This window comes from Pan troglodytes, chromosome 6 (genome assembly GCF_028858775.2).
Source record: "Pan troglodytes isolate AG18354 chromosome 6, NHGRI_mPanTro3-v2.0_pri, whole genome shotgun sequence".
Taxonomy (NCBI): Eukaryota; Metazoa; Chordata; class Mammalia; order Primates; family Hominidae; genus Pan; species Pan troglodytes.
Window position 1 is genome coordinate 46,422,968 of NC_072404.2, and position 12,984 is coordinate 46,435,951.

The 12,984-nt window shown below is 38.6% G+C and overlaps 1 protein-coding gene across 2 annotated transcripts in view; it reads left to right on the top strand.

Moving 5' to 3' along the window:
* The window catches only part of LOC112209777 (uncharacterized), a 161,131-nt gene that overhangs the window by 145,735 nt on the left and 2,412 nt on the right, over positions 1–12,984 (top strand). Inside the window, exon 3 of one of the 2 annotated variants that reach the window (XR_008548972.2) lies at positions 12,262–12,439. The gene's annotated coding sequence lies outside the window, so the exon portion shown is untranslated. Of the gene's footprint in view, positions 1–12,261; positions 12,440–12,984 lie in introns of those variants that run through there. The other variant, XM_063814177.1, reaches the window with a different exon arrangement.

Genomic DNA, 12,984 nt, shown 5'->3' on the forward strand with positions numbered 1-12,984 from the left:
CTCTGTCTCAAAATAAATAAATAAATCCTTTGAATGCCAGATTGTCAAGTATTTATGCCTGATGGTCTTAGAGCTCTAGATATTAAACATTAGATCAGTAAAAGAGTGAGGAAAGGGAATGTAAATCGAGAAATGATTTCTGGGTAAAGGCAGATCCAGTGTGGAGCCAACTGTGGGAATGGAAAGGAGGCAGTGGTGTTGGACACTATATTTTCATACCACTATGAAGAAATACTTAAGACCGGGTAATTTATGAAGAAAAGAGGTTTGATGGACTCACAGTTCCACATGGCAGGGGAGGCCTCACAATGATGGCGGAAAGCGAAGGAGGAGCAAAGGAACGTCTTACCTGGTGGCAGACAAGAAAACATGTGCAAGGGAACCGCCTTTCATAAAACCATCAGATTTCATGAGACTTGTTCACTATCATGAGAGCAGCATGGGAAAGACCTGCCTCCATGGTTCAATTACCTCCTGCTGGTCCCTCCTACAACATATGGAGATTATGGGAGCTACAATTCAAGATGAGATTTGGGTGGGGACAGAGCCAAACCATATCAGACACCAAGGAGTGGCTTGACAAGATTTAGGAACTGATTGGATAGGACATGGTAGAGAAGAATTCAGAGGATTTTATATGATTTTATGGGACTTTAACTTGCATGACTTGAAGGATGGTGATGATCTAAAGGAAGATGTGAATGTTAATTATACAAATTGAGTCATTCTTGTCAAACCCAAGCAAATCAGAGTCGAGGGACCAGGGAAAAAAGCACTCACGGCACAGGACACCTGCTCCAATAATTAAATTTTCCACAAGCCCAGCTGCTGAAACCATGTGCTGTGACTCTGACTGGTTTTACTACCACCATCTCTCACCAATCAGAGCTGGCCAGATCTCTAAAGCTTCTCTAGTGCCTATGAGCTTTCTTTCAAAAACAATGCCTGACATTTCTCTTTCTAATGAAACTCTCAGCCTTCTCTTTTTTCTTTGAACATACCTAAGATCACATTGTCTGTGTGTTTGCCCTGAATCTCAATTCTTGCTTCTCAAATAAAATGTTTTAATGGTTGAGATTCATTTCTATATTTTATTTGACTTCAACGAGGGTAAAACAAGAGCAAGGGCAGATTTAGGAAAGAATGAAATGTTGGATTTGCATTATTCTCAACTCTCCAGACAGGAATGTCTGGAAGACTTGGGAAACACATACAGGGTACTTGGGAGGGCATGTCTGTTTAGAGATGTCCCTGGGTCCTCATCAGAGATGGGAAGCAGCTGCAGCTCTGAAAGTAGAAAAGACCTCCCAAAGGAGGAGGAAGGAAGAGAGTTAAGGCCAGAGTGCCAGAGGACACCAACCTTTTGGGGGAAGTATGGGGAAACAGAGTGCCTAAAGAGGTCATAGTAGAACCAGAAAATAGTGTGCAACTGAAGCCTGAGATTACCCTCCTGCCCCCTTCTTGAAGAAACAAAGTAAAAGAAAAAAAGAAAAAACAAAACCCTGTAAGATGCACTGTAGATCGATAATTCTAAACCAAAAATTCAGGAAAGGAGAAGGTGCAACCTATTCAGAAGTCCTTTAATGTTCAGAAAAAGACCATTGTAGGTATGGTTAACAAATTGAAGACAAAGACAAAAATGATTTAGGGGGTGTCTGTTGGGGGGTGGTTGTTGATATAATGAAGGGAATATTACAATAATAACCTAGAACTATAAATTCCAAATAAAATGAGCAAAGGTTGAATCATAGAATTAAAGACATATATTTATATTTAAAGAATATTTTGTGATAAAACAATAAAAGTTACTGTTTCAAAGGTATCACAATACTGTTTTATCCTGATATACGTTTATTATTTACTTGATACATTTGAAAGCAAATGGTTTCAAACTAATGATTTAAGCATGATTTCTAACATCTGTTACTTCAAAAGAGAAAATAAATGAAATATAGCCTATGTAAGATGAAAACATAGTTTACAACAACAAAAAAGTAAACAACAAAGAAGAATAAAAAGCAGGACACCTTAAAGGCATCAGAAATATAGAAAAATACACCAATTTCACTATGAGTGTAAACCATTTAATTAAAACTATTAAAATGCGAAAATATTAGATTAGACTAAAAATACCAGAAAAATTTAAAAATAGACAAAGATACACTCACGAAAATGCAAAATGAAGGCCGGGTGTGGTGGCTCACGCCTGTAATCCCAGCACTTTGGGAGGCCAAGGTGGGAGGATCACCTGAGGTCAGGAGTTCGAGACCAGCCTGACCAACATGGGGAAACCCTGTCTCTGCCAAAACTACAAAATTAGCTGGGTGTGGTGGCACATGCCTGTAATCCCAGCTACTCCGGAGGCTGACGCAGGAGAATCACTTGAACTAGGGAGGCGGAGGTTGCGGTGGCCTGAGATCACACCATTGCACTCCAGCCTGTGCAACAAGAGTGAAACCCTGTCTGAAAAAAAAGAAAAAAAAAAAGAAATGCAAAATGATTTATGCCCAGTGCCCATCATTTGGACACTGGTTGGATAAACATTCACACAGTGGAGTGCTACCCTCTCTTCTGACCTTTAACCGGAATAAGGATGATCTCTATGTCCTGCTATGGAGATGTTCCCAGAGCAGATCCCTGCAGTGGCCATTTAGATGATTCTCTCCCTCCAGACAATGGCAAGAGTTCACTTCTGTGCTATAGGATAGAAAAATAACAGTGTTTTCCCTACTCTCTACTCTCAGTCACTCAGTGCAACACTTCTGCCACCAGTTGTACAGGGGTTTTCCCCACATGAAGCAATTCTTACCCCACATGAAGCAATTTCATGTCCTCTCTGTCTCCTCCAGGCACCTCCATGTGTTCAGCTATGTGGAAGCTCCCCAAACCCAGTCGTTTTGGGTTTTTATGGAGGTTTCATTACATAGGCATGATTGATTACATTAATGCCCATAGGTGTCAACTCTACCTTCAGCCCTTCTCCCCTCCCAGGAGACTACAGGATGGGGCTGAAAGTCCCAACTCTCTAATCACGCCTAGGTCTCTCCCATGACCAGTCCCCGTCCTGAAGCTATTTAGGGGCTGCTAGACAGTAGTCATTCATTAGCATACAAAAGACATTCTTGTCACTCCAGGAGCTAGCTCTTGTCACGTTTAGGAGCTGTATGCCAAGAAATGGGGACAAAACCCAAATATATATTTCACAATATCACATCCACCCACTTGAATTTTGTCTTGCCAATAAAATGTAAGTGATGTGCACCACTTTTCTGTGAAGTTGTTAAGAGGAAGCATGATTCACCTTTCTCTCTTTTCCCTTTGCCAAGGCTACAAAATGTTCTAGATGGTGGCTGCTCCTTTAGCAAGGATCCAAGTCAGGATGACAGGGACACAAAACAGAGCTCCTGGCTGACTAGCAAAGGGCACGTAACATGAGCCTGACATAGAGCTTTGTTGTATAAAGTCGCTGAGACCTTGTGTTAGTTTGTTGCCATAGCTTAACACAGTATCCTGACAGATACATAAACAGGCACCCAGAAATAGAAAGCGTTTGGGATATAGAAAATGATTCTCCCAAATATGGCACTTGGGCATACTGCATGCTTTTGAAAATTGAGGCCCAGTGCAGTGGTTCATGCCTATAGTCCTGGCACTTTGGGAGGCCGAGGCGGGAGGATTGCTAGAGCCCAGGAGTTTGAGACCAGCCTGGGCAACATAGTGAGACCTGCATCTTAATAAAAAGGAAAAAGAAAGAAAATTGAAAGGACTCAGAAATAAGCCTCAGAATCAAGGTCCCTCTAACCTTGTCTTTTCTCCTCCTTCCTTTCGACAGCAGAGAGAGGGACTGTCTCTGAAATTTCCTTATCTAACCAAGAAAGCTTCTTGCCAAAAGAAATACAATTGCCTGTTCCCTCCCTGTTACCTCATTATCTGCAGCAGAAAAGAAGATTGAAGAATGTAACCACACCTGGATAAACTTTTCCGCAAGATAATGCCTGCCTCTCCACCTCACATTCTAAAGATAATCATCATTTACAAGTTAATTTCTGTATCCCTGGTCCATTCATTTTCCCTAATAATCGTTTACCACCCTTAAAAGAACTGGCTACATTCCCTATATCCTTCCTCCTCTATGAAAAAGGGTATAGAAGCTTCTGTACCCCATTAGGAGATTGGGGTAATCACTGTTTGATTCCCTCACCCACATGTTAATAAATTTGTATGCTTTTTCTCCTATTAATCTGCCTTTTGTCAGTTGATTTTCAGTGAACTTTTACAGAATGCAGGGGAAGTTTCCCTTGGCCCGTACAGTTTTGCATTGTGAGCAGGATAGCAAAACTGCTCTGCTCTTCTGGAAGCCACAGTCAAGGGAGCCCAGGACTCAACAAACCAGTAGGATAAGAAATTCTTACCAGCCAGGCTCCAAGCCTCTCTTTGTGCAATCTGATCCAGTAGACAGTAAAAGTCACTGTCCCTTTTCCTCTCCAAAGTCCTTTTTTTTTTTTTTTTTTTTTGAGACAGAGTCTCACTCTGTTGCCAAGGCTGGAGTGCAGTGGTACGATCTCGGCTCACTGCAACCTCTGCCTCCCAGGTTTAAGCAATTCTTGTGCCTCAGCCTCCCGAGTAGCTGGGATTACAGCCATGCACCACCACTACCTAGTGGTGGTGCTAATTTTTGTGGTTTTAGTAGAGATGCGATTTTGCCATGTTGGCCAGGCTGGTCTCAAACTCCTGACCTCAGGTGATACACCCACCTGAGCTTCCCAAAATGCTGGGATTATAGGAGTGAGCCACCGTACCTAGTTGAAAGTCTTGATTAATGGAGGAAAAGGATTTGTGAGCCTAGTCTTAGGTGTAGCAACTCTGGTATACTTTTTGGAATGAAAATTCATATTGTCTTTTTCCTCCCAGAAATAGTCTTGTCTTTTGTCTTTGTCTTTCTGTGTTGTTCTGTCATAAAGAGGGATTGTGTCAATATGAGATAATAAGAAGGGTCAAAATCTAGTTTTAAAGAGTTTAATCAAGAAGAAAGCTGGGAATGGCCATTCTGGGACACACAGATTTCAGAGAAATAGGATCAGTGCTCTGAAGTTAAAAGTTAAGTTTTTGCTTATATAGGAAGAAGACAAAGAAATTTAACAGGATTATATTTCCTATATACTGGTTTAAGAGTTATAACAAATTAATTAGTTAGAGTTTGTTTTCTTTTCTGTATGGCTTGTTTTATTCATAGCTGATTTTCATTTCCTTTCCAATTTAAAAGAGTGTGTTTAACATTCCATCTTAAGACAATGTGGTAGTCATGAAGTCTTTGTGTGAGAAAGGTGAGAGGGAGGTTAATCTACAATGAAGATCAACAGAGGAGAAGGAAGGGGTCTTCCTTGGTGCCCTTCTGTCATTCATGTCATTTTATTAACACAAAACAATACAGGTAAGGAAGGAGGCTTAATCTATAATCAGAGAAACAAAGGTTACAGCTGTCTCTTATGTGATGCAGGCCCATAATCACATTCCTTTAAGGTTCAAAATAATTTTAGAGTTCCAACATCTTCAATTTGGATTACTTATTTTTACATTTTTCTTCTTTTTGGAAGAAAGTTCTTCAAGAACTTTTTGAAGAAACCATCATAGATGAATTTAATGGTTGGACTCCTTTTATGTTGAGAAATTTTGATCCCATGTCACTAGGAAGGCACACTCCTAGGATGTCATGTCCCCTAGCAAAGGATGATTAAACCAGCTGTAAGCTGATGTAGTATAGGCTGAATTTAAGTCAGCATAAAGAAAGTGATTTTGTGTGTTAGGCTAAATAGCTATATCTTCAATTTATGCAACTATTTGGGGGACCATTATTTTAGTCTTTTCAGTCACAAGTTGACTCCATTTTAAACAAATGCTGTAACAACAGTGTAGACAAAACCAGAACAAAACACAATATGCAATTACAATTCCTAGAATAAGTAACAGCTTTTGCTGTTAAGTTACTCAAGATCCAAACCATCTACTTAGCTAGTCACTTAGAGAAGATTTGGGATCTGAAAAGTTGGTTATTGAGGTTTTCATATCAGCCATTCATTTATTGATGTTATTAGACTCATCTAGGATAGAGACACAACATTCAGTTTTTATGATGGTACCTTGGGCTGCAGTGGGTGTGTCTAAAACTTGTTGTGCCATACAGCCTTTCTTGTAATAGCAACTTCATTGTTTAATAACAAAGTACTGATGTGGCTATCATTTACAGCCTGTAGTGTATAATTGATCGGGGCCTCTACATGCCAAATAACATTCTCAAATACCCAGTTGTGCGATGAAGATGGAAGCTAAATGATCATACCAATGGAACACAGAAAAAGCCCAGCAGGATTATAAATGAGGAAAATTTGCAGGTTTTGATAGGGAATGAACTATTTGACCTTGTGCCCAAGCATAACCCAAGGAACATTGTCCTAGCCATCCTGGGAGTAGCCATGTCCATAGATTAGTGCCACATGACCAAAACTTTCCATTTGAAGCTAACCAAGAAATACTCAGTTGTTGTATCTATTCAGTGGCAGGCCAATCAGTATTTTGTAATATAATGGTGTTGAAACACTGTTCTTTGGGTATCCATCCCATATTTCTGATGCAATTAGGCCAGTTATCTTTAATGTAATTTCTCTGGTCCCAACATAGACGACGTAGCTGAGCTGACGGGAGGGAATAAGCCAGATAAACCCATCTTAAATTTGTGTTATGTGATACTGAAGTTGAGTTTTCTTATAACTGAGTACCCTATTTTTAAGGTTTTTTTCCTCTTCCTTCTTCAGTCCTTTTCTATTAACTTTTTAGTAATAAAATAATATCCTTTACTCTCCTTCTTTCCACAAGGCACTCCCTTGCATTGCTAGCTTATCTAATTATGCTTGCTTAGAAGTTCCAGAGATTGAATCTTGAGACAATCCAGGTGCCTATGGAATTATCCCCCACCAGGAGATTACTTCAAGGCTGCAGCTAATTTACAACCCAGTCAAGCCCGAGATGGCACCAGCTCATTCACAAGTTGGAGCAATAACTCAAGATAAGTCATCAGAACAAGTCATATAGACCCACACCACCTTGCCACCCCCCACTCCCGCATTTCCTCCATACCAAACTTCCCCTTCTCAAGCTCTAGTGTTTTGCCTGAGAATTTTAAAGTGGTTTCATCAAGGCAGGAGCCTGAACTACTTCCCACTGTCAATATTGGAACATAAAGTCACTTCACTTTCTTTCTATCACACCTTGTCCTTGTTACTTGATTCTGCAAGTGACAAACGGCCAAATCTGCATTCAGTTACAATTTTTGGTGTCCTGTACAGGGAAGCTGTGCATTCTGGGTGATCCTAGTCTGTCAATCTGGCTTCATGCTACCAAATGGGCCAGGGGGCTGCCTGTGAGCACCAGCTGCTTATAGCTAGCTGACATTATGGCCAAAACCCTGGGGAATTTCCCTGAAACTGACAGTTTTGTCCTGGGGAACCTCCCTGCTCTTTCTGCCATGGCACTGGCTGGCTTCTACACTTCACTGGTACAAAGAAAGTGACCTCTGAGTAAGTCGACAAACTTTGGAAATTGGATGAGGCAGCTGGTGTGCACCCAGCTTAGCTCTGTCTTTTTGGGTGGTATTGCTTGGACTCTGCTCTGCTTAGAATTAGGTGCTCACAACACAGTTTGGGCATGCACACCATTTGTGTTTGTGATGCCACTGGAGCTTTGCTCTGTTTGGACTCAGCTGCTCTTGGAGCCATTTGTGATCAGGATGGAGGAGGTTTCCAGACTCTTTACCCAGCCCCTTGAGCGGGGACTTGTTTGGGAGAGCGCCATTTGAAATTGTGACTGTGTGAGTGTGTAGCATTTATATTTGGACTCTTATCTTGCTTTATTTCTTTTCTTTTCTGCCTACTTTGTATCTGCTATTATTAAGTTACTAGTACTGAGATTTTGTTTTTCTTATACAGTTCAGCCACTTCTAACTAAAATGTAAACAGTGAAAATTCATTCAAAATTGAAGGAAAAAAATTCAAATGCCAGAAATATTGGCTGGTTTTCGTAGCTAAAATCTGGTAATAAAAGATTTGAAAGGATTTTATTTTGAGTGCTTTATAGTTAAAAGTCAACTTACTTAAAACTGATATTTAAGACATATATTGTTTTAAAGCCCCTACTTTCTCTCTGTAAACACTTCTTAGCAGAATTCCGTCTGACTCTCCATATACTCCCGTCTGTTGTTCCTTCCTCTTTTATCCAGTCTTTTTTACTTTGTAGGGGGAGACCAGAAATTACTTGGCATTATGAGAGAATTTTGACCTTGATATGTAATAGCTAGATTTAAAAATATACTTTGTAAAATGGCTGATGGCAGTTATAATAAATAATTCTTCTTACAGGGCCATACAACTTTCATTGGGCATTTAAATAAGCAGAGTATGCTCCTGGACAACTGGAAGGTATGGAACAGGGGATGGACTGATTACAGAAAGGGCTGATTGGCTTTGGGTTGCCCACCAGCCTCACAGAAATGTCCTTTTGATGGTATACACTGTGAAAGCATTGCACTATCTCATCCTGTAGCACTTCCCTCTTTGGGGCACCCAGGATTCGGTGGAAAAATGAGATCTTTGATTTGGGGAGGTCTGTTTGCCTTCCAGCTGTGCCTGCTTGTTAGCCCTACAAAATGCATGTTTCCTGGCCCTATTCCTTAAAAGTCTCCACCTTAAAGCCAGTAATCTTAAAGCCAGATCTAAGTTCCAATTAAGAAACTCAGATCTTTTAGAAAATTTCCATTTGTAAGAGTGTCTGCCTTTGCTGGCTGTCTTGACTGAACTTTTACCCACACCATTTTTCCTCACTCTAAATAGAATATGAATTCTGTATTTTGTTTCACCTAATAAATATTTCTACGAAAATGTAAATTTGAAGCTGTCTGGCTGGCAATTGTTTGGGAAAGGGAACAGGTAATCAAGAGACCGATCGTCTAAAACAAGAAAAAGAAACTTAAAACTGGCAAATGAAAAATAATATCACCTGCCTCTGTCTGTCTCTCTGTGTATTTATATGTGTTGTGTGTGTGATGTTTCACTACCAAAATATAGAAAAGAGCTCTAATTAATTGGCTGAAAGAAAAATAAGCAGCTAAACACAATATTTTATTAGAAAAATAGAAAAACTTTAAAATGTCATGTGACTTTAGTAATCTTTGGGAAATAAAGACAGTGGTAAAGATTATTGGTAAAATAAAATAAAATTGTCTTCAGAATTTAGACACTTACTCTGAATTAAGCAAGCCAGATACTGTCTTTGCTAGATGTTTTAAGATCACAAACTGCTTCTATGACATTTTAATAATTGTTGGACTCGCCAGCTTTGGAGCCGTTAAATTCTAAGTAAAGCCAGGGGACACATGGACTTAGCTGTGCTCCCTGGCTATGCTGGAAAAAGTCAAACATTATCTGAAGTTCTATCCTGTCTCCTAGGTTCTACACCTGGTATATAATTAAATTGCTTACTTCCTTTATCTTTCACTAAGAATAAAAGTTGCTAGGAGTTTACATTATAACATATGTAATTGGGACTACTAGAAAAACAGTTTTACATGGAAGTAGTCTAAAGAAAGTAAAATATGTCTTGGTAAAAAGTTATAAAAAGGCATGGAAACATGGTTTTTTATTGAAGATAAAGTAATTTTGCCTAGTTTAGATGGTTTAAAGATTATTTTAAGTTAAAAAAACAAAGTTTAAGTAAGTTATAAAAGGTTTATAGAAGATTAATTTTTTTTTTTTTTTGAGATGGAGTCTCACTCTGTCACAGAGGCTGAAGTGAAGTGGTACGATCTTGGCTCACTGCAACTTCTGCCTGCCAGGTTCAAGCCTCCCTGGTAGCTGGGATCACAGGCACATGCTATCATGTCCGGCTAATTTTTTTATTTTTCGTAGAGATGGGGTTTCACCATGTTGGCCAGGCTGGTCTTGTACTCCTGACCTCAAATGATCCACACACCTTAGCCTCCCAAAGTGTTAGGAATACAAGTGTGAGCCACTGTGCCCAGCCTGATTAATCTTATAAAATAAATTCTGCATGTGAAGAAGTTGGCTAAAATTAAAGGATATTATTTTGTATATCCATAAATTGAGCATTAAAATAAAAAGACACTGATATAGGGCCAGAATCTGGGCCCATGTATCAAAATAACAGAGGTTTCTTAGAGCATTGATCTGCTCTTTAACAAAAAATTATAGAGTTATAAATGGTTTATAAAAATCTTACCTTATGGTCAAACTAATAGACTGGCTTACAAGGTTTTATAAAAAATTAACTTTAGGTCAAGCATGGTGGCTCAAGCCTATAATCCCAGCACTTTGGGAGGCCAAGGCGGGTGGATCACATGAGGCCAGGAGTTCAAGACCAGCCTGGCCAACATGGTGAAACCCTGTCTCTACTAAAAATACAAAAATTAGCCAGGAGTGGTGGCATGCACCTGTGATCCCAGCTACTGGGGAGGCTGAGGCATAAGAATCATTTGAACCTGGGAGGTGGAGGTTGCACTGAGTTGAGATCATGCCACTGCACTCCAGCCTGGGTGACAGAGTGAGACTATGTCTCAAAAAAGAAAAAAAGAAAAGAAAAAAAATAACTTCACTGTTAGTAATGCAACAATACAAAGGTGAAATTTGTTTTTCTTTTTTAAACAAAATTTTCATATAATATTGAGAGATAATGAAAGGGTTTTCTTTGCCTTTTGAGTACGCTACAGGAAAACAAAGAAAACAAAGAAAAAAAAGACAGAAAGAGAGAAGAGACAGATTTAGTTGGCCTGGTGTTTTCTTTATTGGGTCTTTGTATTAGGCTTTTCTTGCTATGAAGAAACACCTGAGACTTGATAATTTATAAAGAAAAGAGGTTTAATTGGCTCACGATTCTGCAAGCTTTATAAAAAGTATGGTGCTTGCATCAGCTGGGCTTCTGGGGAGGCCTCAGGAAGCTGACAATCATGGCAGAAGGCAAAGGGGGAGGAGGCATCTCACAAAGCAAGAGCAAGAGAGAGAGAGAATATGGGTGCCACACGCTTTTCAACAGCCAGATCTCATGAGAACTTACTCACTATTGTGAGAACAGCACCAAGGGGGTGGTGCTAGGCCATTCATGAAAAATCCACCTCCATAATCTAATCACCTCCCACCAGGCCCCACCTCCAATGCTGGGAATTACAATTCAACATGAGATTTGGGTGGGGACAAATATACAAACTATATCAGCTTGTTGTTTAGAAAACTGAGTCTCCCCTCTATTAGTGAGTAAAGGTTTTTGTCTTTTGATATTTTTGAGTTGTCATTTCAGCTAAATGAATAATCTGTGATTCCATTTTGTGTTATCAAATGTTTTAAGCCGTTGATATTTGACAAACCTTCAAAAATTGAAATTCCAAGTTCTAAATTAAGCCTTTTTAGATCTCATTAACCTTTTTAAATATTACATCTCCTGAAGTCTAAAAGAGACATATTTGGCTTATTTGGATATTAAAATCATACAGGAAGCATTGTGAAATATAAAATAATGTTTAACTTTCTTGGATTCATTACACATTCATATAAATGTATTACTAATATCTGTTCCAAAACTGTGTAAGATTCCTATAATTCTGATATATCTCAGTATATGCTATCAGTAATAATTAATGGTTGCTATGTTAAATTATTGTGTGCCACAGAGATAATGAAATTTCCTTGTCAATTGTGTCTTCAACCAAGGCTGCTCTGAAACTGTTGTCATCCATAATTGTTGTTTTATTTTGATTCTTTTCAAAGTGCGGATTTATAATCAGCTATAGGACTCTGATCCTATAGGTAGGTGCTCTTGAATGCAGGTTTCTGATAACTTTTGAGAGTATGACATTAGAATAAAGTAAAAAACTTCCAAGACTCCCATGAAGAGCTAATGTGTTCATGAATATCAAGCAGAAAAAGAGTTGATTACACAGACTGAACTAATGGAAGACCAAAATAATCTTTTTATGACTTTTTGTTTAAAGTATTGGTAATTCTTTTGTTTTTCAAAGTCCAGAAAATCTTTCTTTTTCTTTTGAGTGATTTACAGAGTATATTCTTGTGAGAAAAATTTGAAACATTTCTGTCCTTTACCTGATTTCTCCAGAATTTGAAAACTATTTGTAAGTATACTTAATTTATGGCAGTATGTTTATTTCTATAAGTTCAATAAAAATCTGTTTTCTTTTTTTTTAAACAGGACACCATTGAAGGCACTGGTTATTTTACCAAGGCTTTGACTGGAATGGCATGGTTTCAGTTATAAACAGACTGCTTTAAGGAATCAAAGTTGACTTACAGAGCTGATAAAAGGCCCCTAAGAAAAACTGGCCTCACCTCTTGTCTATATAGTCCCTATATAGGTTTCCTGACCTGTGGTAAGTAAAGAATGTCACTTTCTGACAGGCCTAGGAGCTCCAAGTTTTTATGGGATCTTGAAAGGAGAAGAATTTACGCAATTCATACAGACATTTGCAGGCAGATAAATCCATGGCTGAACTCAGGGCTTTAAACAGTCTAATCTGAGATTTCTTATAAAAAAATAGCATTCCAGCAAAGTCAATTTTTTTAAAAGGGCCTATATGGCAAATAATTATTCTTGCTGCACTTTATACAAATAATGAGGCTAATCAGGCCAAATATAATAATACTAAAACTTGTTTTACAAATAGTTCCATGATTTGTCTTTAGTAAAAATGGGGACTGAAAAAAGAAAATTTGTGTTTCAAAAAAAAAACTATAGTACACCTATTGTTAGAGTCTAGTCTTGTCCATTGTTTTTGGATCTGTATTATTTTCTGCAATTTGGAATGAATCTTTATTTTTCCCAGGCAACAATTCCCCAGACTAATGCTTTTAAATTTCTTTTTCCAGTTTTTTGACTTGGACTCAATAAAATTGCTGCTACCTTTTTACTGAGGCC